General features: G+C 45.6%; 1 pseudogene; it reads left to right on the top strand.

The window, feature by feature from the left end:
• LOC148932515 (uncharacterized) overlaps nucleotides 1-2045 on the top strand; it is a 151366-nt pseudogene extending 149321 nt beyond the window's left edge.
• The last annotated feature ends 24837 nt before the right edge of the window (nucleotides 2046-26882 follow it).

Raw genomic sequence — 26882 nt, 5'->3', positions numbered from 1 at the left:
CGATGGAACAATTTGCTTGGATTATAATGGGGAAAAATATAGATGTTATAGATGTTATAGATGTTATTAACCCTTTGGTCCAAGAATATCTTGAGATAGAATTGATACGGGAACAAATTGACAACTCAGAGTTGAGCTATTTAATCCACCGAGAAGTTGTATGATGGTGTGCAGCAATGAACCCTATGGAATTGACAGATGAGGAACTAACAGAGTCCATCATGGAGTTTTGCAGAAATCCCGAGTCAGCTAGATCAAGGGGATCAGCCCATGTGGCTAGTCTGGAGAATTCTCCTGGGTCTGGGAAGGAAACATTACATGATATTGCAGAAAGAAATCCCTTGCCCCAGGAAACGAATGACACGAGGAAGGAACTGAAGACACTCCCACCAGGCGGAACAAGAAAAGCAATAGGATGGACCCTTTCTAATTTAGTAGGAATTAGTCACGATCTCTGCATGCACCACATCCGTTTAGAAGAAGGTGTGAAGGCTCATCGAGACGCACAACGGAAACTGAATCCGAATATGCGAGAGGAAGTTCTGAAGGAGGTGTTGAAATTGCTCTCTGTAGGGATCATCTACTCCATTCCGGACAGTGAGTGGGTCAGTCCTGTCCATATGGTGTGAAGGCTCATCGAGACGCACAACGGAAACTGAATCCGGATATGCGAGAGGATGTTCTGAAGGAGGTGTTGAAATTGCTCTCTCTAAGGATCATCTACTCCATTCCGGACAGTGAGTGGGTCAGTCCTGTCCATATGGTGCCCAAAAAGTCTGGAATACAGGTTGTCAAGAATGACAAGAACGAGTTGGTGCCCACTAGGCTGGTGACGGGGTGGAGAATGTGCATCAACTACAGGAAGCTGAATGAGGCCACGAAGAAGGATCACTTCCCCCTACCTTTCATTGATCAGTTGTTAGAAAGATTGGCTGGAAAACAGTATTTTTGTTTCCTTGATGGATACAGTGGCTATTTCCAGATCTACGTTAACCCGAAGGACCAAGGGAAGACCACGTTCACGTGCCCTTTTGGTACGTATGCATACCGAAGAATGTCGTTTGGGTTGTGTAACGCACCAGGAACGTTCTAGCGGTGTATGATGAGTATTTTTTTGGATTTGCTTGAAGTATGCATTGAGATATTCATGGATGATTTTACCGTATACGGGAATTCGTTCGACACCTGTTTGGCCAGCTTTGACCTAGTATTAAAAAGATGCCAGGAGAAGCACCTAGTTTTGAACTTCGAAAAATGCCACTTCATGGTGACTGAAGGTATTGTCCTGGGTCACGTGGTTTCTAAAAGAGGAATACAAGTAGACAAGGCAAAGGTAGATGTGAAATCAAAGTTACCTTAGCCCACGAACCAAAAAGAAGTAAGAGGCTTCCTGGGTCACGCGGGATTTTTTAGGAGGTTTATCAAGGATTTCGCGAAAATCGCGCAACCGCTCACTCATTTGTTGCACAACGATGTGGAATTCATCTTTGATGAAGGATGCAAGAAGGCATTTCAGTTGCTCAAGGACAGACTCGTGTCAGCACCAATAATCAGGGCGCCAGACTGGAATCACCCCTTTGAGATAATGTGCGACGCGAGTGATTTCGCTGTGGGAGCTGTCCTGGGTCAGAAGATAGACGGAAGAAGTTATGTGATTTTCTATGCATCCAAGACTCTTAATCAAGCTCAGAAGAACTATGATACCACAAAGAAGGAAATGTTGGCTGTCGTCTACTCGTTCGAAAAATTCCGACCTTATCTTCTTGGGTCGAGGGTTATGGTCTTCACAGATCACGCATCAATAAAGTACTTACTGGCTAAGAAAGAGTCTAAGCCGAGGTTAATCCGTTGGGTGTTGCTTTTGCAGGAGTTTGATTGGAAAGTCAGAGACAAAAGAGGAATGGAGAATAGAGTAGCCGATCACTTGAGCAGAATTCATCAAGGGGAAACGGAAGAGGCCATACCTGATGCTTTTCCTGAAGAGCATTTGTATTATCTAGGGGATTTTCCTAGACAGATCAGTTGAGAAGCAGTTTTGGCATTAACCGGTCTAGGAGAATCCGACAAGGGGAAGCGAATACTTAACGCAGAACCATGGTTTGCTGACTTAGCAAACTACTTGGTCACGGGAGAGGTGCCAAGTTCAGACGAAGTTTTTCGGGCCCAGAAGATGAAAATTAAAAGTGAAGCCAAATATTACTTTTGGGATGATCCTTACTTATGGAAGATGTGCTCAGATCAAGTGATCAGACTCCCGAATGGGAACAAAAAGATGTGCCTAATCATTGCCACACTTTGTCACTTTGGCCCAAGGAAGACAGCGAGGAAAGTATTAGATAGTGGGTTCTACTGGGCGACGCTTAACAAAGATGCCTTCGAATTTTGTCAGTATTGTGAGAGGTGCCAACAGACAGGGGGAATTTCAAGGAGGGACGAGATGCCCCAGGTTCCGGTGATTGCCTACGAAATTTTCGACATGTGGGGAATGGACTTCATGGGACCATTTCCATCATCCTGTGGGAACACATATATATTGGTTGCAGTAGACTATGTGTCTAAATGGATAGAAGCTAAGGCCACCACGACATGTGAATCGAAGGAGGTGGCAAAATTTCTTAAGGCCAATATCTTCAACAGATACAGAGTTCCTCGAGCCATCGTCTCAGATCAAGGAACACACTTCTGTAATCGCACTATTGAGGCTCTGATGAAGAAATATGGTGTTTCACCATAGGGTATCTACCCCGTACCACCCTCAGTCTAACGGCCAAGCAGAAATTTCTAATCGCGAGATCAAGGTAATATTGTAGAAGACAGTTAATCCTTCAAGGAATGACTGGAGTAAGAGGCTCGGAGATGCATTATGGGCCTATAGAACAGCTTTCAAGACTCCTATCGGAATGTCGCCTTATAGGCTTGTATTTGGCAAAATGTGCCACTTGCCCGTGGGTATAGAGCACAAGGCGTACTGGGCAGTCAAGGAGATGAGTATGAAGCCTTCGGCTTGTGAAGAAGAAAGGAAATTGCAGTTACAAGAACTGGAGGAACTGAGGCTGGAGATCCAGGGAACTGAGGAGGACTACCGTTTACGTGCAGTCCCGTTTGCGCTAAAAGGGGAAGCCAATACTTGGTTACTAAGGCTTCCACCAGACTCGATTAACACATGGAAAGATTTCAAGCTGGAATTCTTGGATTATTTTTTCCCTTCCAACAAGACGAATGCCTCGAAAAAGTAGATTCAGGAGTGCAAGCAGGAATATGATGAGTCTCTGAGTTCTTATTGGTCCCGGTTCAAGGGGTTGTTAGATGCTTGTCCGAACCACATGATGATAGAAGCGGAGACCTACTATCTGTTCTACGAAGGTGCAAATCCTGAATCAAAGGACTTGATGAATTCCTCGAGCGGGGGAAACTTTACCAAGAACAAAGCAAGTGAAGCCAGAGAAACTTTGGGAAGGCTGGTCGAGGCGAAGAAAGCCTATGATAACCCGCGAAGCATATTGAGGAGAGGGTCAGCCAATGCAATAACGGAACAAGATGACAAGAAGGTGGAAGATAGGATCGATAAACTGGAGAAAGCATTGCTGAATGCAATTGAGAAATACAATCCGCATGCTCCAGTAGAAATTGAGAAACCCCCTGGTCCAGAGGAAAGGCAACTTCAGTCGTATTACAGTCAGCCCTGCGAAGGGGAGTGCCATGCTCAGGCAAATTCGATGGGAAGTTGGAATCCCGACGGAAGTTGGAACCAAGGAAGACAGAGGGATGCTCCATGGAGGACTCACCCAAACTTTAGGTGGACTGACCATGATCAAGGCCAGCCACCCCCACTTCAGCTCACGAATTATGCACACCCTCCGGAGAGGCAGTCCAACTGGTCAGGGAAAAGTCAAGAGGGGCAATTGTAACTGGGGTACAGGAATCAGGACCATACTAATTGGGGAAATAGGAATCAGAACAATCCAGGGAGCTCCTATGTGCCACCTCATCAGAGAAATAACCAGGGGAACTACCAGAATTCCCAACCGAGTCACCAAGGGAATCAAGGATCTAATAACCAGTAGAACAACCATCAGGGGAATCAAGGGTCTAGCAACCAATACAACAATCATCAAGGGAACTATCGTCAGAACCAAGGTCAAGGACCAAATTCTAATCAATTCAACTCCAAGCCACAGAGGAGTTTGGATGACATGGTCCATGACCTAGTGAATTCACAGCAGTTCATGCAGAATAACCTGCACTCCAACATTGACGTGGTACACAAACTGCAAGACGCTCAGTCCAAACATAAAGCCGACATGGATATGATGGCAAAGCAACTGTCCCAGATTGCAGTTTCCTTGAATGAGATGCGGGGAAATGAAGGGAAACTTCCTGCTACAGTCAAACCACCGGACCGAGCAAACATTAGTCAAATCACCTTGAGATCTGGGCGGGGTTATGAAGGACCGACTTTGGAAATTGACGAGGGAGTACCTATGCAAATTAGTGTAGTAAAAAAAGGTCAGATGCATCAAGGGGATAGCCCTAGACCCAGGGAAATCTTTGTTCAGAATGACCTCCAGAGGGGAGATTTAGAGGGATCCCTACCTCGACCGAGCGACCCATTCTTCCTAGACTCAGAACCTGAAGAAGTGAGCAAGGAAGGAAACAGGGGAGTTGATGAAACCCAGGCTGGGATTTCTACAAATGCAGTAAAGCGAACAAAGCCATTTCCATACCGAGGGGAAGCAAAGAAAAAGAAGGATGATACAGAGGATCTCATGGAGATTTTTAGCAAATTGGAAATCAACCTGCCACTCTTGCAAGCCCTAAAAATGCCTGCTTTCAGCAAGTTCATTAAGGAATTCATTGCAGGGAAGACCAAGCCAGACGGGAAGATTGTTATCGGGGAGAATGTGTCTGCTGTGATACAAAAGAGAAGGATGCCCTCAAAATGCACCGACCCAGGTATGTTCACATTACTCATTTCTCTAGGGGAAGGTGCCCGTAGATTTAGCCCGGGAATTTTTCTCAACGTTCCGACTAAAGAACACTTCTGACCTCGACGTGGACTCCATCACATTCAGGCTTTTTAACGAAGAACATGAAATGAGCTTCCGAGAGTGGTCTTTGAGGATGGGGTTGTTTACCAAGGCTGGGGATGATGAAGGCATATGGAATGATAGGATGGTTGGCGTACCAAAGAACACGCCAGGATTCAAAGTACAAGCAGCATGGGAACTAGTCACCCACTCCAAGGCAGGGGTAATAAGTCCAGCTACTCTAAGGCCTCTCACATTGAGGATCGAATCCTCCTTTTTACCCAGACGTTTATCAGCTACAACCTAATGGGAACTGCAAATTCAGCTCTGACAACTACCGACCTTTACTTCACTTCGTGCATGGTGAAAGGCGTAAAGGTGCATCTAGGCTACTGGCTGGCTCAAGCATGTCATCAAATGACAAGCAACCCTACTCGACATATATATACCTGCCATCTCTTAGGCGCCTACCTCAAGCGGAATATTGACATGAAGATAGCCAAAACCACTCCCTTGGTCGTGATGTGCGAACCCCCGGAGACTTTCAGTGTTAAATACTTTTTCAACAAGGGGTTACTCCAAGCTCACGGCAAACAAACTTTCTTCTACGAGGTAGGAGACAAGGTGAAAGCGGAGACGGAGGCGGTGGAGGCTGTGCCAAGTGAAGAGGTCAAAGGAGCTGAGAAAAGACGTGCAAGGTATGAGGAAGGAAATGCAAGTGATGTGAAAGGAGATGGTGAGACAGCTTGGAGGGGTAAGGAAGGAATTGAGCGGGAATCGTGAAGAGGTGAGGACCCTGCGGGGTAATATTGCGGATTTGGCGGTGAAGTCAGGCAAGCAGAACGAGCGGATGACGGAGGCTGTGGAGCTAATAATGAAGATGTTAAAATGGTTGGAAAAGACACTCCCCTCGACCCAGTCGAAGATGCTTCTTGGGTCCAGCAGCGAGGTCAAGCAACCAGGCCAGGGCAGTTCCTCCGTCCAGCGACCACCGCACCCGCTCAAGCAAGTGGTTACCCCATCCGCGTCCAAGCCAGTGTTAATCCCATCCAAGTCAAAGTCCATGATGTTAAAGAAACCAGTGTCTGATCAACCAGAGCAAGAGAAGGAAGAAGAGGAGCCGGAGCTGCCGGCGAAAAAGAAAGTGAAGATGACCCGACCCGGGATCCCACCCCAATCTGGCTCTCGAGGGAGCCAGACCCAGAAGTGAATCACCCCCATGACCAAGTAACTTTTAATTTCTGCATTCCGTTATATCTATTTTTTTATGTCTTTGTCTGTGTCTCTGAGAATATTTGCTATATGTGTTTACCTTCTCCCACTTAGCCCAATGCTTGGTCTAAGTGTGAGAAGTTTTATATGATTATTATTTGTTTGTTGTGTGTTGAATTGACTACCCTGTTTCCCCCCTTCACGATGATGGCTTGGGGACAAGCTAGAGTGAAGTGGGAGGGGGAGGGGAGTCAATGTTTGTAGTTGTTCAGCATGTTAGGAGTCGTTAAGTCTAGGTTTTGTCTGTATCGCATGAGCTGGTGAATATAATACGGCATGATCTCCTTAGTGAGAGTAATTGAAGATAGGATGTATTTCAACTTAGAAGCCTTTTCCTTTAATAAGTCGAAGTCAATCTGGATGAAGTAAGAACGATAGAGGATGCCTTAGCTTACTTAGTTGTGAAGCCCCACTATAAGAGCGAGTTATAAGCCTAAAATAATTTTGAGCTAACACGTGTAAATGGGGCCACCACTGAATGCTTAGGGAGAAGAGTCACGAAAGAGAAAAATAGGGAAATTGGGTTATGAAGGTATAAGCTGGACGAAGTCCAGGTAAAGGAGTTATAAGCTGGACAAAGTCCAGAGGGAAAAAAAGAGGGGGGAAACGGAGGAATAAGCTGGACAAAGTCCAGAGGAAAAAATATAAGGAATGAAAAAAAGTGGAGGTATAAGCTGGATGAAGTCCAGGGGAAATATGTCTAAGGGCAAGAGGCAATAGTAACCTGACCCGGTAAAAAAAGGGGAGAACGAAGTGTAAAAAGGAGAAAACTCTCATAACCCGACGCTTCAGTGGTATGGGAATAACTTATGAGAGAATCGGTCCTAACATCCCTGGTGAGGAATGAGTGATCGAGTGAATCCAACAATTGGGGAGGTAAAAGACTATCTTGACGAACTGACAGATTGATTAGGTAGAAGAAGGGAAGGGGCCAATTTGGAGAAGTGCAGTGATAAGGCTAATTTCATGCATCGGTTATATAGTGAAAAACATTACATTTTGCTGGGTCTAACACGGTTTCTAAGCCAGGTGTGTGACAGAATCGCTAGATCTAGGAGATGCTGGAGGAAATAGTCTAGCGAAGGAATGAAGTAGAAATGAGCAGAATCCAAGGAAAAAGAAGGCTTGAAGAAGGGAGTCAATAGCTGAGGGCAACAAAGTCTATCTATACCTCGCTGGGCCCCACTTCAATGCCTATAAATAGAGGAGCATGCAACACACAAGATATCACTCCTTTCGCTCACTCTTAGCTCACACACAACATACACTTGGGAAATGGGAGATCCGGGGAAGTTTCGGTTTCAAGGGGTAATTTCTTCAGAAAGTTTCAGTCGTAACACCGTCCGCGTGAGGGCGAAGATACAATCTCTTTATTTTTAGTTGGTTTTGCACTCTTTACGTTCGAACTTCACTTTTGGAAGTCGATTTGGCTATTGATGTTACTGATTATCTATGCACTTCTTTTAGTTTTCGTATTATTTGTGTTATTTCAAGTTGATTTACGCTGATCCTACTGTTGAGAGTTTATTTCGGCAAGTTACATGTTGATCTCTGTTTTTTTGTTGCTTTGGTGCTCGTTCTGGGAATTTGGTTGTAGATCTGCGGTGTTGTTGTTGATCGGAGGTTGTTGTTTGAATCTGAAGTTATGAAATGTTTCTTTTGGCTGGAGTTTGTGTCGGACGCTTGGATCCGGAGTAGATTTAGCGTTCGAGGTTGGATCTGAACAGGGGAAGTCGAGTAATGCATGGATTTTGAGTTTTCTGCTTGCTTTCTGTTTTACTTCGTCTAGCTTCCGTAGATCTGTTTAGTTCTTAATTGTTACTCATTAAAATTGTTTAAATCCAGTCTGCTCTGTCCCGATTTCGCTCATGCTGCTTTCTTCTGAGTTTTTTTAACGCAAATTGGGTTGAGAAGATGATGTCGCTGTTAGTTAGTACCTTAGTTAGTTGTTTCTTTTTCAGCTTTTCGTCCGTATTCTGCTTTTTCAGTTATGGTCCCCACCGTCAGTTTATTTCCCAGATCTAGGTAATTAGAGTAGTTTCTTAGACCTAGAGATTGTTCAATTTAGTTTCCGTGCATGCTTTGTTGTTTCGCCTAGATCTAGCTGTTAGCGTAGCAGTTTAAAATTCCCAAGTTAAGTTTAATTTCCTCAACCAAAAAAAAAAATGTGTGGCAGCAGCCAACCCAAAAACAATCCCCAAATCCTTGAGCATGATTATTACGCATCCATCTCTGTGGGATCGATCCCTATTTCCCTGTGCTAGGTTTAGTAAAGTGGTTGAGGGTTTTTTTTTTAAGGAGTGCTCTGTGTGTCCGACGACCAGGATTTTCCGACGACCAACGAGTTCCTAGACCGTGTGATCTAGCGGACTTTGCTGGACCTAGGAAACCTGTTATTTTCTTTCTGTGCACACAGTGACTACCACCCATCTACTAGTGTGACTAGTAGAACCTTCAAATGGCGCCGTTGCCGGGGAAGGATGGCGTTTATTGTTATTGTGTTTAAGGATTTGGTGTAAATATTTTAATTTCTGTTATTTTCTTTCTCCTTGACAGTTTATAAACGCAGGCTTCCATTCTAGAAGTTGGGCGAGCTCATCTGGGTTAGGGAGTGGCCAATACAAGTGGCGAGTCAAGGAATCTACGTCTACCATCACCACCAGGTCAGGTTTAAGGACGAGAGACCCATTTCCGTTCGAATCAGAAAGTGAGAAGGAGTGGAACTCATCAGGAGAAGAGGACCCGAAGTCGTCCACCGAAACAGAGCAATCCGAGACTGAGGAAGAGGAGGACGTGAATATGGCACACGTAGTGGACCCCGATCAGGAAATAGATTTTCTCACCGCGCATCTAGACAGCGAGCCGGCCCATTCCATAGTCTCAAACCCGCGTAGGAGGTCTATCGATATCAAGACAAATGTGCTCGGAGTTTTGTCCACATTCTCTGGACGAAGGAACGAATGTCCTTACGAATTCCTAAACGAGTTCAGTAAGTTGTGCAGCATTCAAAAGAGACCTAACGAGGCGACTGAGGAGGACTACCGTTTACGTGCAGTCCCGTTTGCGCTAAAAGGGGAAGCCAATACTTGGTTACTAAGGCTTCCACTAGACTCGATTAACACATGGAAAGATTTCAAGCTGGAATTCTTGGATTATTTTTTCCCTTCCAACAAGACGAATGCCTCGAAGAAATAGATTCAGGAGTGCAAGCAGGAATATGATGAGTCTCTGAGTTCTTATTGGTCCAGGTTCAAGGGGTTGTTAGATGCTTGTCCGAACCACATGATGATAGAAGCGGAGACCTACTATCTGTTCTACGAAGGTGCAAATCCTGAATCAAAGGACTTGATGAATTCCTCGAGCGGGGGAAACTTTACCAAGAACAAAGCAAGTGAAGCCAGAGAAACTTTGGGAAGGCTGATCGAGGCGAAGAAAGCCTATGATAACCCGCGAAGCATATTGAGGAGAGGGTCAGCCAATGCAATAATGGAACAAGATGACAAGAAGGTGGAAGATAGGATCGATAAACTGGAGAAAGCATTGCTAAATGCAATTGAGAAATACAATCCGTATGCTCCAGTAGAAATTGAGAAACCCCCTGGTCCAGAGGAAAGGCAACTTCAGCCGTATTACAGTCAGCCATGCGAAGGGGAGTGCCAAGCTCAGGCAAATTCGATGGGAAGTTGGAATCCCGACGGAAGTTGGAACCAAGGAAGACAGAGGGATGCTCCATGGAGGACTCACCCAAACTTTAGGTGGACTGACCATGATCAAGGCCAGCCACCCCCACTTCAGCTCACGAATTATGCACACCCTCCGGAGAGGCAGTCCAACTGGTCAGGGAAAAGTCAAGAGGGGCAATTGTAACTGGGGTACAGGAATCAGGACCATACTAATTGGGGAAATAGGAATCAGAACAATCCAGGGAGCTCCTATGTGCCACCTCATCAGAGAAATAACCAGGGGAACTACCAGAATTCCCAACCGAGTCACCAAGGGAATCAAGGATCTAGTAACCAGTAGAACAACCATCAGGGGAATCAAGGGTCTAGCAACCAATACAACAATCATCAAGGGAACTATCGTCAGAACCAAGGCCAAGGACCAAATTCTAATCAATTCAACTCCAGGCCACAGAGGAGTTTGGATGACATGGTCCATGACCTAGTGAATTCACAGCAGTTCATGCAGAATAACCTGCACTCCAACATTGACGTGGTACACAAACTGCAAGACGCTCAGTCCGAACATAAAGCCGACATGGATATGATGGCAAAGCAACTGTCCCAGATTGCAGTTTCCTTGAATGAGATGCGGGGAAATGAAGGGAAACTTCCTGCTACAGTCAAACCACCGGACCGAGCAAACATTAGTCAAATCACCTTGAGATCTGGGCGGGGTTATGAAGGACCGACTTTGGAAATTGACGAGGAAGTACCTATGCAAATTAGTGAAGGAAAAAAAGGTCAGATGCATCAAGGGGATAGCCCTAGACCCATGGAAATCTTTGTTCAGAATGACCTCCAGAGGGGAGATTTAGAGGGATCCCTACCTCGACCGAGCGACCCATTCTTCCTAGACTCAGAACCTGAAGAAGTGAGCAAGGAAGGAAACAGGGGAGTTGATGAAACCCAGGTTGGGATTTCTACAAATGCAGTAAAGCGAACAAAGCCATTTCCATACCGAGGGGAAGCAAAGAAAAAGAAGGATGATACAGAGGATCTCATGGAGATTTTTAGCAAATTGGAAATCAACCTGCCATTCTTGCAAGCCCTAAAAATGCCTGCTTTCACCAAGTTCATTAAGGAATTCATTGCAGGGAAGACCAAGCCAGACGGGAAGATTGTTATCGGGGAGAATGTGTCTGCTGTGATACAAAAGAGAAGGATGCCCTCAAAATGCACCGACCCAGGTATGTTCACATTACTTATTTCTCTAGGGGACATCAGGGTCGAGCATGCTATGTGTGATCTAGGGGCGTCCATTAATGTTTTACCGCTTTCGATCTATAAGAAATTGACTGGAGTAAGGATGGTTGCTACTAAGGTAGTGATCCAGTTAGCAGATAGAACTTGCATTTGTCCTGAAGGGGTGTTGGAAAATGTCATAGTCAAAGTGTATAATTTTCTATATCCTGCTGATTTTTATGTGATCAAGATCAATGATAATGAGTCTGCTGAGTCTAGTGGCGTGCTTTTAGGGAGACCTTTTCTGCGTACTTCCAAGACCATTATCAATGTCTTCGATGGAACAATTTGCTTGGATTATAATGGGGAAAAATATCCTTTTAGCATAGATGAGGTGATGAAAAGGCCTTTAGATGTTGAGAATCTCTATGCTATTGATGTTATTAACCCCTTGGTCCAAGAATATCTTGAGACGGAATTGACACAGGAACAAATTGACAACTCAGAGTTGAGTCATTCAATTGACAGAGAAGTTGTAGGATGGTGTGCAGCAATGAACACAACAGAATTGACAGATGAGGAATTTACGGAGGCCATCATGGAGTTTTGCAGAAGTCCCGAGTCAGCCAAATCTAAGGGATCGGCTCACGTGGCTAGTCTGGAGAATTCTCCTGGGTCTGGGAAGGAGGCATTACCAGAAATTGCAGAAAAAAATCCCTTGCCCCAGGAGACAAATGGAACAAAGAAGGAACTGAAGACACTTCCACCAGGCCTCAAGTACGCTTACTTGGAGGAGAATGAGACATTCCCGGTAATAGTCAACAGTAACCTGACCAAGGAGCAAGAGAAGGGGTTGTTGGAAGTCATCAAAAGAAACAAGAAAGCAATAGGGTGGACTCTCTCGGATTTGGTAGGAATAAGTCCGAATCTTTGTATACACCACATTCGTCTGGAAGAAGGTGCGAAGGCTCATCGAGATGCACAACGAAAACTGAATCCGAACATGCGAGAGGAGGTCCTAAAGGAGGTGTTAAAATTGCTTGCTCTAGGAATCATCTACTCCATTCCGGATAGCGAGTGGGTCAGTCCTGTCCATATGGTACCTAAAAAATCTGGAATACAGGTTGTTAAGAATGAAAAGAATGAGCTGGTACCCACTAGACTAGTGACGGGGTGGAGGATGTGCATCGACTACAGGAAGCTGAATGAAGCCACGAAGAAGGATCTTTTTCCCCTACCTTTCATTGATCAGATGCTAGAAAGACTGGCTGGCAAGCAGTACTTTTGTTTCCTTGATGGGTACAGTTGCTATTTCCAAATCTACGTTAACCCAGAGGACCAAGGGAAAAACACGTTCACGTACCCCTTTGGCACCTATGCATACCAAAGAATGCCGTTTGGATTGTGTAATGCACCAGGAACTTTCCAGCGGTGTATGATGAGCATTTTTTCGGATCTGCTGGAAGTATGCATTGAGATATTCATGGACGATTTCACCGTATACAGGAACTCATTTGATACTTGTTTGGCCAGCCTTGATCTAGTGTTACAAAGATGCCAAGAGAAGCATTTAGTCTTGAATTTCGAAAAATGCCACTTCATGGTGACTGAAGGCATTGTCTTGGGTCACGTGGTTTCTGAGAGAGGGATACAAGTAGACAAAGCAAAGGTAGATGTGATATCAAAGTTACCGTACCCTACGAACCAAAAAGAGGTGAGAGGCTTCCTAGGTCACGCAGGGTTTAATAGGAGGTTTATCAAGGATTTCGCAAAAATCGCGCAACCACTCACTCGTTTGCTACACAATGATGTGGAATTCGTCTTTGACGAAGGATGCAAAAAGGCATTTCAGTTGCTTAAGGACAGGTTAGTGCCAGCACCAATTATCAGGGCGCCAGACTGGAATCATCCTTTTGAGATAATGTGCGACGCGAGTGATTTTGCTGTGGGAGCAGTCCTAGGACAGAAAATTGATGGAAAAAGTTATGTGATCTTCTACGCTTCCAAGACGCTGAATCAGGCTCAGAAGAATTATGACACCACGGAGAAGGAAATGTTGGTTGTCGTATACTCGTTTGAAAAATTCCGACCCTACCTCCTTGGATCGAGGGTTATAATCTTCACAGATCACGCAGCAATAAAGTACTTACTGGCTAAGAAGGAGTCTAAGCCAAGATTAATCCGTTGGGTGTTACTCTTGCAGGAGTTTGACTGGGAAGTAAGGGACAAAAGAGGAACGGAGAATAGAGTAGCCGATCACTTGAGCAGAATATATCAAGGGGAAACAGAAGAGGCCATACCCGATGCCTTCCCTAAGGAGCATCTGTACTTCCTGAAGAAATTTCTTAGACCAATTAACTGGGAAGCAGTTTTGGCTTTAACCGGTCTGGGGGAATCGGATAAAGGGAAGCGCACGCTGAATGCAGAAACATGGTTTGCTGACTTAGCCAACTACTTGGTCACGGGAGAGGTGCAAAGTTCAGACGAAGTTTCCCGGGCCCAGAGGATGAAAATTAAAAGCGAAGCCAAATATTACTTTTGGGACGACCCCTACCTTTGGAAGATGTGCTCAGATCAAGTGATTAGAAGCTGCATTCCCGAATGGGAACAAAAAGATGTGTTAATTCATTGCCACACTTTGGCATGTGGAGGTCACTTTGGACCAAGGAAGACAACAAGGAAGGTTCTGGACAACGGTTTTTATTGGCCGACGTTAAATAGGGATGCCTTTGAGTTTTGCCAATGTTGCGAGAGGTGCCAACAGACGGGGGGAGTTTCAAGGAGGGACGAGATGCCTCAGGTTCCGGTGATCGTGTGTGAAATTTTTGATGTGTGGGGAATGGACTTTATGGGACCTTTCCCATCATCCTGTGGGAACACTTATATATTGGTTACAGTAGACTATGTGTCTAAGTGGATAGAAGCTAAGGCCACCACAACATGTGAATTAAAGGAGGTGGCAAAATTTTTGAAGGCCAATATTTTTAACAGATATGGAGTTCCTCGGGCCATCGTCTCAGATCAAGGAACTTATTTCTGTAATCGCACCATCGAGGCTCTGATGAAGAAATATGGTGTTCACCATAGAGTGTTGACTCCGTACCACCCTCAGTCTAATGGCCAAGCGGAGATTTCTAATCACGAAATCAAGGCGATATTGGAGAAGACAGTTAATCCGTCAAGGAAGGACTGGAGCAAGAGGCTCGATGACGCATTGTGGGCCTACAGAACTGCCTTCAAAACACCTATTGGAATGTCGCCCTACAGGCTTGTGTTTGGCAAGATGTGCCACTTACCTGTGGGTATTGAACACAAGGCATACTGGGCAGTGAAAGAGTTGAACATGAAACCTATAGCTTGCGAAGAAGAGAGGAAGTTACAATTACAAGAACTGGAGGAACTTAGGCTGGAGTCTTTTGAGTCTGCCATGTGGTACAAAGAAAGGACGAAGTTATGGCATGACAAGAATCTCCGGGTCAAGGAACTTCATGTGGGACAGAAGGTGCTCCTTTTCCAATCCCGACTCAAGCTAATGCCAGGGAAATTGAAGTCTAAATGGATCGGCTCATATACCATCATCGGCATCCGCGCAAACGGAGCAGTGGAGATCCAGGGAAGTGCTTCTAACTATGTCCCTTTTCTTGTCAATGGTCATAGAGTGAAAGTCTATAGGGATAATTCCGAGTTGTGTGTGGTGGACGAAGTTCCACTACACGCACTCTCTACTATCGCCTAGATGGACGAGGAGGTATTCTCGATGAATTCTCGAGAATACTCTAAAGAAATGTGTAAATAGTTTAATTGTTTTTCAAACTAAAGAAAATTCAAAAATATTTTCGAAGCACCAGACTCCGAAGGAAACCAATGCTTTAAACTCTAACCTTGACTTGGGAGTCTGGAACCTTCAGTTTTTTTAGGGTCATGGTCAGGGAAATCAGCTAGAGAAGAATCTGAAGGAAGAAGTCAAGGAAAGCTTGGAGGAAGAGGTCAAGGAGGGATGGAGATAATTTGAATTTCAAAATCTGCCGATATTTATGGGAGTTGTACGGTTGCTTACATCATCCCTGCAACCGCACCATCCTTTCATCAGAAAAGCAACCGTCGCTTCTCTCTCTCAAATAATCCCAAATCGACGAAAAAACCGAATTTACTCTCTCTTCTCTCTACTTTCGTTCTCTCTCTAGAATACAAACCCTAACCAAAATTCGGCCCAGTTTTTTGTCTAATTTCATATCTGTAGTGATGGATTCGACCCAACTCACCGGAAGTTCGCAGCAAACCGTGTACGATCCAACCCTGTTGGCAGAATTGACGCAGAAATTGGGGAGCGTCGAGAAAGCAAGGGAAGTATACGCCCTGTTCTCCGCTAGCCTAATGACGTCCGCGCCGGTCATACCACCACTGACGATTCCGGCAGATTCGGCGGCACAACCGGCGGATCTTCGTGAAGAAAGGCCGCGAGATTCTGGATCTCAACATGCAGAAACCGCTTCACAGGAGGCGGAGAAAGAAGAGGCGGTGCACGAACGGCCGGAGGATGGTGGACCGACGAACAGAGGTGGAGACCGAGAATCAAGGTGACGAGAAACCTAGTTCTGAGGGTAAGGAAGATGGTGAGGGGGAAACCCCTGTTTTGGATGACATTGTGGATGGGGAAACCCCTATTGTGGACAATACGATTGAGGGGGAAACCCCTGTTGAGAAAGATGTTGCTGAGGGGGAAACCCCCATGGAAACTGGGGATGAGACCCCAACTGATTTCAGGGGTGCGACCCCTGAACACATGGAAGAGGGGACGACCCCAAGTGGTGTCTGGGGGGAAAACCCCATTTATATTAAGGGGGCAACCCCGATAGTGAACAACGAGGAGGAAACCCCGGGAAATTTGATGGAAGAAACAGATCTACCTGCGACTGGAGTACCGGAGCCCGCCAAAGGAGGGCTGAACTTGATTGTGGACCTGGTGGATGACCAGGAGGAAGACGAACCCCAGAAAGACAAGAGGGCAGAAAGGAGACGAACCAGGAGGAGTCTGCTCGATGAGGTTGATGACATAGTTCCTGATGCTGCGGAGGCAGAGGAACGTCGCCTGGCCAAGGAAAGGGCGAGAAAAGGAAAGGCGGCGGCGACCTCATCTACCTGGTTAAGGAAAGCTCCCTCCGTCAAGGAGGTTGAGGAGACCCTTTCCCCAGTGACCGAGGATACCTCTGTCGAGGAACAAGACGAGCCTACCCCTGAGCCCAACTACGAATCTGAAGAAGCTGAAGAAGTGCCTATTCCAGGACGTCCGGAAGTCTGGCTGACTAAATAGCTGCTAGAGGAGATGAGGCAGTTCGACGATCAGAAGAGGACCACGGTGTACAAGGAAAGATGTAGTGCCGGGAAGATGGCTAAGTCTGGGAAGCAGTACAGCCCCAGAGAGCTCAAAATGATTGCATGTGACAAGGACTTCTGCGTTTGTATCTATTCGATCGGATTTGAGTGGTTACTGAAGCACAGCCAGGAGAGGGTACCGGTGGACCTTGCAAGGGAGTTTTTCTCCACTTTTCGAGTGAAAAACACCACTGATCTTGACGCGGACTCCATAACGTTCAGGCTTTTTAATGAAGAATATGAGATGAGCATCCGGAAATGGTCTTTGCGAATGGGATTGTTCACCCAAGCCGAGGATGATGAGGGGGCATGGAATGAGAGGATGATCGGTGTGCCGAAGAACACGCCAGGGTTCAAAGTGCAGACAGCATGGGAACTGATCACCCACTCCAAGGCGGGAACGTTTAAGTCCAGCTACTCCAAAGCCTCTCACATCGAAGACCGAATCCTCCGCTTTGCTCAGACGTTTATCAGCTACAACTTGATGGGAACCGCTAATTCAGCTCTTACAACTACCGACCTTTACTTCACTTGGTGCATGGCGAAGGGCGTGAAGGTGCACCTAGGTTATTGGCTGGCTCAGGCATGCCACCAAATGGCGAGCAACCCTGCGCGTCATATGTATACCTGTCACCTCCTCGGCGCCTACCTCCAACGGAACATCGACATGAAGATTGCCAAGGCCGCTCCGTTGGTAGTCATGTGCGACCCCCCGGAGATTTTGAGTGTTGATTATTTTTTCAACAAGGGGTTGCTACAGACTCATGGCACTAAGACCCTCTTCTACTCGTTAGGAGACAAGGTAAAAGCAGAGCCTGAAGAAGCCGAGGAAGCCATGCCAAGTGAAGAGGTTGAAGAGCTACGTAAGGAAGTCCAGGATGTGAGGAAGGAGATGCAGTTGATGAGGAAGGAAATGGTGAAGGAACTTGGTGGGATCAAAGTCCAGGATGTGAGGAAGGAGATGCAGTTGATGAGGAAGGAAATGGTGAAGGAACTTGGTGGGATCAGAAAGGAATTGAACGGGAATCAGGAGGAAGTGAAGACCCTGAGGGGCAATATTGCAGATTTGGCGGTGAAGTGCGCCAAACAAAATGAGGGGATGACGGAAGCAGTAGAGCTTTCAATGAAGATGTTGAAGTGGTTGCAGCAGACACTCCCCTTGACCCAGTCGAAGGTAACTCCTGGGTCCAGCAGTGAGGTCAAGCAGCCCACCCAGAGCAGTCCCTCCGTCAAGCGACCACAGCAATCGCTCAAGCAGCTGATCTCCCCACCCGTTCCCAAGCAAGTTTCAACCCCAACCAAATCAAAGTCTCTAGTGAAGAAGCCAGTACCCGAACAGGAAGAAGAAGAGCTGGAGCAGTCAGCAAAGAAGAAAGTGAAGATGAACCGACCCGGAATCCCACCCCAGTCTGGCTCTAGAGGGAGCCAGCCCCAGAAGTGAATCACCCCCCATGACCAAGTAACTTTTATTTTTCTTGCTTTCAGTTATCTGTTTTTGGTTTGTTGCATATTTGTGTTTGTATTTTCTGTTTTGTTTGTGTCTTCTCCCACTTAGCCCACTGCGTGGTCTAAGAGTGAGAAGTTTGTACTTGCTGTTTTGTTGTGTTTTTCTCCCACTTAGCCCACTGCTTGGTCTAAGTGTGAGAAGTTTTTGTTTTTATATAAATTGTTGTTGTTGTTGCATTGATCTCTCTATTTCTCCCCTTCACGACGATGGCTTGGGGACAAGCTTAAGTGAAGTGGGAGGGGTAGAGGAGTCAATGCATGAATTTGTCTGCATGATAAGAGTTTTTTTAGGTCTAGTTTTGTTGTGTCGCATGAGCCAGTGAATATAATACGGCATGATCCCCTTAGTGAAAGTAATTGAAAATAGGAGGTATTTCAACTTAGAAGCTTTTTCCTTTAATAAGCCAAGTCAATCTGAGTGAAGCGAGAACGATAGAGGATGCCTTTACTTACTTAGTTGTGAAGCCCTACTATAATAGCGAATTATAAGCCTTAAATAACTTCGAGCTAACACATGTTAAAGGGCCGCCACTGAATGCTTAGGGAGAAGAGTTGTGAAGGAGAAAAAATAGGGGAATTAGGTTATGAAGGTATAAGCTGGACGAAGTCCAGAGTGAGGTGTTATAAGCTGGACGAAGTCCAGAAGAGAGGATGAAAATGGAGGAATAAGCTGGACGAAGTCCAGAGGAAAAAAAGAAATAAGAAAAAATATATTAAAAAAAAAAAAAGAGAAGAGAATGAGGTATAAGCTGGACGAAGTCCAGGGGGAAGGTGTTTTAAGGGCAGAAGCAATAATAACCTGACCCAGGAAAAGGAGGAACTCTCATAACCCGACACTTCAGTGGTGTGGCAATGACTTAAGAGAGAATCGATCCTAACATCCCTGGTGAGGAATGAGTGATCGAGTGAATCCAACAATTGGGTAAGTAAAAGGCTATCTTGACGAACTGACAGATTGGCTAGGTAGAGGAAGGAAAAGGGCCTATTTGGAGGAGTGCAGCCTGTTGGATTGACCTTAATCTTGTGGGGACGGTTGCCTAAAAGTTGAAGCTAGCTCATGCATATGTGTTACGTGTTTTATATGTTTGTATGTTTTTCTTTAAGTGTTTTAGTTTCAAATTGTGTCTAGGTCTAGGAGTCTGTCTAGAGTCTAAAGAGTCGGTCAGGGGATAACCTTGCTTGAAATTCGCCCTATTCTTTTCTTGTCTTTATACTTGAGGACAAGTATGGTTTAAGTGTGAGCAGTTTGATAAGGCTAATTTCATGCATCGGTTATATAGTGAAAAACATTACATTTTGCTGGGTCTAACACGGTTTCTAAGCCAGGTGTGTGACAGAATCGCTAGATCCAGGAGATGCTGGAGGAAATAGTCTAGCTAAGGAATGAAGTAGAAATGAGCAGAATCCAAGGAAAAAGAAGGCTTGAAGAAGGGAGTCAATAGATGAGGGCAACAAAGTCTATTTATACCTCGCTGGGCCCCACTTCAACGCCTAAAAATAGAGGAGCATGCAACACACAAGATATCACTCCTTTCGTTCACTCTTAGCTCACACACAACACACACTTGGGAAATGGGAGATCTGGGGTAGTTTTGGTTTCAAGGGGTAATTTCTTCAGAAAGTTTCAGTCGTAACACCGTCCGCGTGAGGGCGAAGATACAATCTCTTTATTTTCAGTTGGTTTTGCACTCTTTACGTTCGAACTTCACTTTTGGAAGTCGATTTGGCTGTTGATGTTACTGATTATCTATGCACTTCTTTTAGTTTTCGTATTATTTGTGTTATTTCAAATTGATTTACGTTGATCCTGCTGTTGAGAGTTTATTTCGGCAAGTTACATGTTGATCTCTGTTTTTTTTGTTGCTTTGGTGCTCGATCTGGGAATTTGGTTGTAGATTTGCGGTGTTGTTGTTGATCGGAGGTTGTTGTTTGAATCTGAAGTTATGAAATGTTTCTTTTGGCTGGAGTTTGTGTCAGACGCTTGGATCCGGAGTGGATTTAGCGTTCGAGGTTGGATCTGAACAGGGGAAGTCGAGTTATACATGGATTTTGAGTTTTCGGCTTGCTTTCTGTTTTACTTCGTCTAGCTTCCGTAGATCTGTTTAGTTCTTAATTGTTACTCATTAAAATTGTTTAAATCCAGTCTGCTCTGTCCCGATTTGCTCATGCTGCTTTCTTCTGAGTTTTTTTTACGCAAATTGGTTGGAGAAGATGATGTCGCTGTTAGTTAGTACCTTAGTTAGTTGTTTCTTTTTCGGTTTTTCGGCCGTATTCTGCTTTTTCAGTTATGGTCCCCACCGTCAGTTTGTTTCCCAGATCTAGGTAATTAGAGTAGTTTCTTAGACCTAGAGATTGTTCAATTTAGTTTCCGTGCATGCTTTGTTGTTTCTCCTAGATCTAGCTGTTAGCGTAGCAGTTTAAAATTCCCAAGTTAAGTTTAATTTCCTTAACCCAAAAAAAAATGCGTGGCAGCAGCCAACCCTAAAACAATCCCCAAATCCTTGAGCATGATTATTACGCATCCATCTCTGTGGGATCGATCCCTACTTCCCTGTGCTAGGTTTAGTAAAGTGGTTGAGGGTTTTTTTTGAAGGAGTGCTCTGTGTGTCCAACGACCAACGAGTTCCTAGACCATGTGATCTAGCGAACTTTGCTGGACCTAGGAAACCTGTTATTTTCTTTCTGTGCACACAGTGACTACCACCCATCTACTAGTGTGACTAGTAGAACCTTCATGCAGCCTGTTGGATTGACCTTGATCTTGTGGGGACGGTTGCCTAAAAGTTGAAGCTAGCTCATGCATATGTGTCTATGTGTTTTTATTTATTTTAAGTGTTTGTTATTTGTGCGTCAGTTATGTCTAGGTCTAGGAGTCTGTGTTAAGTTAGAGTCTAAAGAGTCGGTCAGGGGATAACCGTGCTTTAAAATTCGCCTTATTCTTTTTCTTGTCTTTATACTTGAGGACAAGTATGGTTTAAGTGTGAGCATTTTGATAAGGATAATTTCATGCATCGGTTATGTGGTGAAAAACACTTTATTTTAATGGGTCTAACGCAGTTTTTAAGCCAGGTGTGTGAAGGAATCGCTAGATCCAGGAAGAGCGGGAGGCAATGGACTAGCGAAGGAAAGCGAAGGAAAGTGAGCAGAGTTGAAGAGAAAAATGGTTGGACGAAGGGAGTCAATCAGACGCTAAATCCACTCCGGATCCAAGCGTCCAACACGAACTCCAACCAACAGAAACACTTCATCACTTCAGATTCGAACAACCACCTCCAAACAGTCAATAAACCACAGATCTATCACCAAATTCCCATATCAAACACCACAACATCAAAATAAAACAGAGATCGACATAATACTTGTAAAAATTAACTTCCAGCGGAGAGATCTACGTAAATCAACTTGAATTCAACTACTAAGCGCAAATCAACCAAAGCGAAAAGATAATAAGTATCATCAACAACCAAGTCGACTCCCAAAAGTGAAATTCAACAGCAAAAACGAGTAAACAACTGAAATTAAGAGAAAGTGTATCTTCGTCCACACTCAGACGGTGTTGCCAACCGCGAAACTTCTAAGAAAGTAACCCTTCGTTCCCGACTACCCCAGATCTCCCATTCCCAAGTGTGTGTAATGTGTGTGAGCTAAGAAGAGAGTGGAAAAAGTGATATGATGTGCGTTGCATGCTCTTCTATATATAGGCGTTGGAGTGGGGCCCAGCGAGGTATAGATAAGACTTTGTTGCCCTCAGCTATTGACTCCCTCTGTCACGCCTTCTTTTCTTTTAAATCCTGCTCACTTCGTTTCTTTCCTTCGCTAGACCATCTCCTTCAGCACTTCCTCGATCTAGCGATTTTTCTTCACACACCTGGCTTAGGAAACGTGTTAGACCCAGCAAATTATAACGTTTTTTTCACATATAACCGATGCATGAAATTAGCCTTATCAATACCACTTGATACGGTCTTACCTCGAGATCTCCCGATTTAGACTGATATCACGTAACTCCAAAGAAATCAACAACAATCACACACGACAACGATGAATTAGAGGCAATAGGAACTATATTGATAACATTCAACGATAATCAACAATTGCATAAACAAGAACAATAATAGGAAAGTAATGATAAGAACACAACGATAGATGCGATGGATCCACGACCTAGGGCTCACGATCAATCACACTCTCAGCATGCCTTCAAAGGTGGTGGACTCCTCTATTTATACTACTCCCTTTTCACATGTATTGCATTGCTCCACATCGATGCGCCACCTCAGCGAGCTGACTAGGATGTATCATGTGCCTTCCATGTGCCTTATTCTCCATGTCATCTTTATTTAAGTACTCAGATAATGCACCTCTTGCTATCACAAGGATGCGCTCGATGCATGCATGCTATACTCACGGCTTTAGTCATGCATGCGACAATACCCTCCCCTTACAAAGGGACTATGCTTGATCACTCCTGGCTGTAGAATATCTCTTATCATTTCTTCTATGAGATCCTTTTGTTTCGCAGCATACTTGTATGGTCAAACATTGACTGCATCAGAACCCTTCCTTGAGTGTGATTCTGTGATCTTCCCTTACTGGGGGCAGCCCTCTTGGTTCCTCAAATATATCCTTGAATGTAGTTAGAATCTGATCCAACTCTTGCCAAACTTCTTCCAACTTCAGTTCCCAACATCCACCAGAAAACTCATCTATTGTTGGCATCATTAGGCTAAGCTTGTTGTCCATCTCATGTGTTTCATTCTGATTCAGAATATGCAGGGCATGTAACTGTTCCTTCTTTACTGGCCAAGATTCCCCTATTAAGGTCACCTTTATTTCCTTCAGCATAAAATTCATGCTCAATTTATCAAAGTTCCATCTAATCTCCTCCAAGGTTAACAGCCATTGGCCACCAAGAATTAAGCCGTATAACTCCAGGGGAATGATGTAGACTTCAGCACTGAACGAATACCCCTGCATTTCCCACGCCAGATCACTACTCTTGTAAGAACACTGCAACACCTACCCATTAGCAACTTCTACGGAGGAGCAACCTGCAACAAAGCACATTTCACCTTGTCAGCCACCTTTGCAATCAGGAAATTATGTGTGCTTCCCGTGTCAATTAATATCCTCAATGTTTTCCTCCGACATGTCCCTCGTACTCGCATAATCTGTGGCCCATCTCTTCCCCACACTGCATGAAGAGAAAGTTGCAAATCAACACCATTATCCTCCTCCTCAACCTTCTCATTCTGCTGTTCCCCCTCTTCTTCCTTCATCTCTTGCTCTTACCACCTGTATCATTTGTATCACAAATCTTGGCACATTGATGGTTCAGGGTGAATTTCTCTATACACCAGAAACACTCCTTAGCCTTTTTCTCATCTAGTTCCTTTGGTGTCAAATTAGTGCTGGCTCTAACTCCCATACGAGGTCCCTCTCTATTGCCCGGATTGGCCCAACCTCCCGATGCCCCTTGTTGTTTGTAATTGGTTGTTGTGACCGCAAAAGGTTTAGTGTTTGCTACGGCTACCTGATGAAGATCCCCCACTCTGCACCACCCTCGCCTGCATCATCTTCTCCATGTTCGCCTGCATCATCTCCTCTACCTTCGTCGCTTGTTTCACCGCAAACTGATCTATAAATTCACTCATCCGATTCTCAACAATCTCTAACAACTTCTTCTCCATTTCTAACCCACGCGTCACCGAAACCCGCCCGGAATCGAGGGCTCTGGATACCACTTGATACAGTCTTAGAGCATCCGCAATGGTCGGCTAGCAAACGTCTAGCCGATTCGTCGCGCTGGCCGATCGGCTAGCCGAACCATTGCAATCGGCCAGCGCAAAATCGGCGAGCGGATCGGCGTGGGCTCGCCGATCGCTCGTCGCTGGCCGAAACGCTAGCCGATCGGCTAGCCGCCATTGTGGAGGCCCGATCGGCCAGCGATCGGCCAGCGCCGATTTTCGATTTTATTTTTTTTTTTTAAAATCATATATAAACGCGATTTTCGTTTCATTTTCATTTGCACCACTTGTTTTAACGAGTTTTCTCTCTCTCTAACTTTCTGTTCAAGAGCATCATCGAGTGATGGATCACAACAACGAGTCCAGTCCGGCGACGAGCGGCTCTCAGACTCCCACAGTACCCGTGGGATCTGGATGGGGGCAGATGGGCCCGGGATTTAACATCCCTTGGAATCAGATGATGGGGATGATGGCTGGTGCGCCGGGGGGGGCGATGGGGGGGAACCAGGGGGGTATGCCGGGGGGTATGCCGTGGGGGATGCCGGGCGGCGGGCATGGGAGCGGCGGGCAGTCAGCGCCCGGGTGGGGGGGTATGCCCCAGATGCAGCAGCAGATGATGCTGCAGCAGATGATGGGGATGATGTGGCAGGGGGGATGCTGCACGGAATGTATCCCGGGATGTTGGGGGGGTGAAGGGGTCACCGGGAGGGGACGCGGTATATCGGCCCTCGCTTGATTTTTTGACGGCTTCGTCTCACACGTCGACCCCGGTGGAGACGCAGTTCTCTGGCGATGACCTCCTGTCATTGCATGATATGGGGATCGATCTCGGGGTCGATGATACTCCCGTTCGAGCGACGCCAGCCGCGCCGAGGAAGAAGACGAGGGGGAAGGGGAAGGGCAAGGCGGTCGGCGAGTCATCGCAGCCCACTGCCACCGGCCGGAGGAAGTGGACGGAGGATGAGTACGCCGCGGTGGCCAAGGGGTGGTTGGAGGTGTGCGACGATCCACTGGTTGCGAACAACCAGCGGGTCGTCAACATGTGGGCGAAGATCAGTGCTGCCTATAAGAGCACGGGAAGGACTTCAGCAACGAGGAGGTCCGGAAGGGGTGGGAGCGCACCAGGGCCGCAGTGGGCCGTTTTGCGAATTTGTACGCCAACGCCCTCCGTCAGCTCAAAAGTGGGCAGACTGAGGACGACGCCCGGAGGATAGCCGCGAGTCAGTTCCCCTTGGAGGGGAAGTATAAGGAGTTCACCTTCTGGGAGTGCTTCTTGTTGCTGAAGGACTTGGAGAAGTTCCGGGCGGGGTGCGACGCTGGGTGGCCGAAGAGGCAGCGACTTAACTATAGCGGCGACTACAGCGGCAGCAGCGGCGGATCCCACGACCTCCCCCCGGATGCTGAGGAGTTTCCATCCCCTCCTTCATTTACTGGTCGCCCCCGCCCGGTTGGACAGAAGCGGGCGCAGCGGGCTGCGAGGGGCGGATCCCCCCTATCGCCCCGCGAGGTCCAGTCCTCCGCCCTCCCAGCCGCCCCACTCGAGTACACTCTCCATTCGCGTAACCAAACGCGGGCTCAGATGTTACAGGTCTTCCGAGAGTGGAAGAACGCCACTGACCCCACGGAGAAGAGGATTCTTTTCGAGATGCTCGAGAGCATGCGTGCTGATTTAGAGATCGCGAGGTCACGGCTGGGGGGGTTCCGACGTGGGCTCAGATACCACTGGTGGCGGCAGCGGCGGCGGCGACGAGGAGGGCGACGGCGACGGCGATGAGGAGTAGAGAGTGGCGGGGCTCGGGTGTTGAAGCCCTTTTTTTAAAAAAAAAAATCATGTACTTTTTTTTTAAAATCTTTGTACTTTTTTTTTAATGGAATGGATTATTTTTCCCGTATATGTGTCGTAAATTTAATTCCGTATATCGCAATTTTAATTCCGTAAATGTAGTATATTTTGAATTGTTTTTATTGCGGCTGGCCTATGGCTGGCCTATGGCTGGCCTAAATCTGACGTGGCAGGTGGTTTTTTTAGTGTTGCTGACGTGGCAGAGGAGAGAATGGCTGGCCTATTAACCATTGCGGATGCTCTTAGCTTGAGATCTCCCGATTTCGACTGATATCACGTAACTCCAAAGAAATCAACAACAATCACACACAACAACGATGAATCAGAGGCAATAGGAACTATATTGATAACATTCAACGATAATCAACAACTACATAAACAAGAACAACAATAGGAAAGTAATGATAAGAAAGCAACGATAGATGTGATGGATCCACGACCTACGGCTAACGATCAATCACACTCTCAACATGCCTTCAAAGGTGGTGGACTCCTCTATTTATACTACTCCCTTTACATGTGTATTGCATTGTTCCACATCGACGTGCCACCTCAGCAAGCTGACTAGGATGTATCATGTGCCTTCCATGTGCCTCATTCTCCATGCCATCTTTATTTAAGTACTCAGCTAATGCACCTCTTGCTATCACAAGGATGCGCTCGTTGCATGCATGCTATACTCACGGCTCTAGTCATGCATGCAACAGTCGTTGCCGATTTTCTGGCGGCATGGAGTGTAGATATGTGTGTTGGGGTTTTCGTCTCCCAAACGGCGCGTCGGTGGGTTATGATTGAAAAGGCTTTTATATGCCTGTATAATGTATGCTTTATTTCTGAAGTGTAGTAATTGAATTAGTTAAAGTGTAATTAATTGAATTAATTTGGTACTAATTTAATGTCATATGTTTGGACTGGTTTTTTGGGCCTTTTAATGCTGAATGGGCCAATTGTATAAATTCGTTTGGGCCACTTATTTTCTATTTTTGGGCATGTTAAATTTTATTCGCCCTTAGTGTATTGGTCTTTATAATGTCTATGTAATTATGTAATTATTATGCGGTTATAATTATATTATTTGCATTAATCCTTAATATTTTAGATGTATTGTATAATTTGGAATGTATGTATATAGTATTTTTAGTTTTAAATAAGTAAATTTTATTTAGAAGAAAGTTTGTTATACATGTATGTTGGTCCAATTTAATAA

The sequence above is a fragment of the Salvia hispanica genome, chromosome 2, assembly GCF_029641045.1.
Source record: "Salvia hispanica isolate PSC_SH4W2 chromosome 2, Shi_PSC_v1, whole genome shotgun sequence".
Taxonomy (NCBI): Eukaryota; Viridiplantae; Streptophyta; class Magnoliopsida; order Lamiales; family Lamiaceae; genus Salvia; species Salvia hispanica.
This window is presented reverse-complemented; position numbering and strand designations above follow the sequence as displayed.